Source organism: Columba livia, chromosome Z (genome assembly GCF_036013475.1).
Source record: "Columba livia isolate bColLiv1 breed racing homer chromosome Z, bColLiv1.pat.W.v2, whole genome shotgun sequence".
Lineage (NCBI taxonomy): Eukaryota > Metazoa > Chordata > Aves > Columbiformes > Columbidae > Columba > Columba livia.
The window spans coordinates 64,128,733-64,132,618 of NC_088642.1; the positions used below are offsets into that span (position 1 = coordinate 64,128,733).

Below are 3,886 nucleotides of genomic sequence, written 5' to 3' on the forward strand. Positions count from 1 at the left end.
TTCATGAAACAAAAACATCGTGCATTCATTTAACTCTCAGGTAATGTGAAAGCAATATTCACTCATTAAGTAGTTCAGAAATTACCAAGAACAAGATGTTTCCTTCTTTTTTTTTTTTTTTTAATTGTTTCTTTGTACCGTGGGTGACAGTGAAACAACATGCTGCACTCAGGTAAAACAACATGCTGCCCTTGGGAAGTCCTCTCACTTCTGGGCAGAGATGTAAAAATCGGTTTAACTTCTGTCTTTGGAGAGAATTATATTTTAGTAACACAGCTTTCAAATTGCCTGCACCATTTTTAATGTGATCTGTTTAGACACAAAGATCTTTGCAGAGCCTTTATGAATGTATTAATGTGTATTAATATTTTACTTTACTGTAAAAGTAATATAAGCCACTTTTTGTCCTGTGTATAGCTGCCTTTTAGGAATACATAATTCCTGTTCACATGTAATAATGAAAGATGCTAGTGGCTGCCTTTGAGAGTCTTTGATGCAAAGATTGTCACAACCTCAGACCAATGCTCATCAGCATGGGAATTTTGGAAGCAGTGACTGGCTAGACATTGCTAGGCCTTCCCATTCATTCTCAGTCTTGGGGAACACCAGGCTGGTTGCACTGATGCAACCCTGTGTGAGACCATATGAATGCTAAGGCTTAGCTTAGGCCAAGTTAAAAAATGCCCCCTCCGAAGGACTGGGGGAGTACTTTCAACTGGATTTGATCAGTGGCTTGGATGCTGCTGTCCAGAAGACAGCTGCGTCCTCAGAACAAAGGCCTGCAGTACACATGGTATGGCCAAGAAAAACTGACAGCTGTTGAAGCCCCGTCCCCTAAAATTACAGCCTTGGAACCTTTCTGTATCTCTGTAAGTGCTGTGCTGAGACAGTCAGTGCTTAGAAACCAGTGACAATGTTCCTCGTCTGCCAAGGTACAAAGGTACCACAGACCTCAAGGCTGAGGTAATGAACAAAGATGGAGCTGATTCTAAAATACCAAATAAAAATAATGCTCAACACCAATTCTCTTCAGTTTTTTCAAACTACCTACAAACATTAATTTTGTTAGTGTCATGACACTCCTGTTGGAGCATAACTGATGACAATGGTGATTTTTCTGGACTGAAGTGGAAGCCCATGGTATTTTAAATGACTTTTCTAAACTCAGTAATGTGAGCCAGGGCCAAGAATAGCATAAAATCTGATTTATGATTAATCCACAAAACTACCCTTTCATAAGCATTACCATGTAATTATATTAAGAAGACTGCCTGTTTGAGCAAGAACTACTCAGTTACTGCCATGGAATGTTATTAGTTTGACAAATACTTATTAATTTCTGAGGCAGTGTGAATCAAGAACGGAATGAAGGATGTTTCTGGTGGTAAAAGTCTAGTCTGTAAATAAGAAGTTTAATTATTGTCTTCAACTTAGACTTCCTGGACCATTCAGGACTGGCTTTTCAAAATGGTTAGATATCCACAGTGTTTACTGACTGTAGTTGTGCACACATGAGCTCTGAAAATCAGTCTCTTAAGCTCACGGGATACCACAGTATTATGAAACACAGGCTACCTGATTACTTCAGCAGCACATTAGTTACAATTTCTCTTTATTCTTCTTGCATGTAGGGTGCTCTTACTAGCTTGTTTTCCAGTCATCTTTTGCACTATCTCCACTTCTCTGACAGTCTTTCAATGCTCTTTGGATTTCAGCATTTCTTGTCTCAAAGAATCCAGCTTAATACCTTCCTGGTTTACAGTGCTTCATTGCTTTACTGTTGAATTATTAAAGTCTCTCCAGCAGAGAAAAGTAAGTACCTCTTGGAAACCTTGAAATGCCCATGTGCCTTGTGCCTAGTATATAAAGGGCAGATTAATTCCAAGCTATAAAAATAAATAGCTCTCTTTGTTCTTAAGAGGATTTGGATTGAGTGGAGTTGCCTTATAAGTATTTGACTTCTTAGTATTGAAGTTTGGAAATGAAACAGAAAATATATTATCCACTCATGGTTAAAAATCATCAGCTTTGGTATTTTCAACTTAGTTGTTCCGTGAGCTCCTAGTTACCCAGTCTTTCCTCTTGAGGTTTATGTACTTTACATTGTTCTTTTTTTAACTAATACAGATAAACTCCAAAATCAAACCTGTTACGGGGAGAAGCAAAAGAGGCAGTGAGGAAAATTAATACATTTAACTGAACAGTCCAAAGAGATTATTCCAAGAAACATGAATAATTAGAGCACAGCAGTCCCTAGCCCCTTACAAACCATGCTCCCCTCTGTGATGGTGCTGTGGTTGGCAGTGACCGCCCTTGTGCTGGGGAATTCTGTGGTGTCATTTCCACATGGTCTTACAAAAAAATCCAGCCCACTCATTTCCACACAGTTTGGCATGTTTGGTTTCCCAAAGGTTTTTGAAATGAGTGTCTTACTCCCTTTCTACAAACAATAAAAATCTCTTACAGTTTTCTGGAAGAGCAGGGTTTAATCCTGCTACTCTTGGCCCAAATTGCTCCTACATGTTTATGTCAACACTGCATCTAGATCAATGCAGCCCTGTCAGTTCCACCCTAGATGTGGCTACAACCGGTAAGTGATGTGGTATTTTCAGAGTTCAGGTAATGTTGCAAGAACACAATGGGGAAAGGAATATTCGTAACATAGAGCATAGGAGATAACAGACACATAAAAAGGCAGGCATGGGTTTGGAAATTGGAATGAGAATTCCCCACGGAACAACCAGTAGGTTTCAGGGAGGATACAACAGGAAGTGAGGGCAACAGCCCTTAATCAAGAGCTTCTTCCAGAGCTGGGGAGTGTCATGATGCACAAAGGTGACAGATGAAGAAAGCAGAGGGTGTAACTGAAGAAGGAAACAGTAACTACAGCAAAACTGGGCTGAAGCTTAGCAAAACTGTCATAAAGAGGAATAATAACTTCAATTAAGAGGCAGAGGTGAGTGAGAGCTAATAAAACCATTCAGCATTGAAATGCAGTGCAAGTCTAAATGTAACTGGGGGAGGTACAAGGGCTTTAGACCATGCTGTTATTCCTGAATGAAGCAAAATATGCTCTTATATCGTAGGGCTGTGCCACTACATTCTTACCCCCTGCTTAAGTACTTCGCTTCACAAAAGCAGCAGGTAAATGTTGCGACCACCTTCTACTCTCCACATCCTACACCTTCTGTGCAGCTTGTAAAGACCCAAACTCCTTTCATGAACCTTCTCTCTGCTCAAACAAACCACCTGCTAACATGGCTAATTTTTGAGTATCATTTTCATATTTAAAGAAGTAATAAGATATTTTGGCTTGAAGCCAGTGAGAAGGCTGTGGTTCAACTGGTATGTACAACAGCTGTATCAGATTTGCTCAATCCTGAATTACTTTTGCGTCTTTCCTTAATAGGTTGTGCTCACAGCAGCTTTCTCACACTGTTCCAGTGAGGCATGCCCAGGTGTTCTAACACAAGAATATTCTGCAGATGTCCACTGCAGCATTCTTTGTACATTCCCTGAAAAAAAAAAAATTGCTTCTGGAGCAACCGGTGTGCACCATTAATCCCACGTGCTAGGAGGAAAGGTGGAGGCTAACAAATGCAGTTTTTAAAAGCATGAGTGGTGCTAGCAAATTGTTATCTATCTCAGGAACCTTGTTCATTGTATTATTAAACACCCTAATGCTGCAACAGATAAGGGCTGACAAGCATCACGCTTTCACTCTGAGAGAAGAAAACGAAATTTTTCTATACAGCATGATGGAAGACATGGTACCGTTCCAAAATCAAGGAAACGGTACTTTTTTTTTTTTCCCCTTTAAGGAACCACGCCACGTAGTTTTCGTTTTCAGCCTCGCAGGGGGAGCTCGGCAGCCACACTGCCCGCC

General features: G+C 40.3%; 1 long non-coding RNA gene across 1 annotated transcript; it reads left to right on the forward strand.

Annotated features, from left to right (window-relative positions):
* The first annotated feature begins 2,801 nt into the window (after positions 1 to 2,801).
* LOC135577302 (uncharacterized) lies at positions 2,802 to 3,647 on the forward strand. The gene is made up of 2 exons (XR_010468999.1): positions 2,802 to 2,956; positions 3,410 to 3,647. It is a non-coding gene; the product is annotated as an uncharacterized LOC135577302 (long non-coding RNA).
* Positions 3,648 to 3,886: the final 239 nt, after the last annotated feature.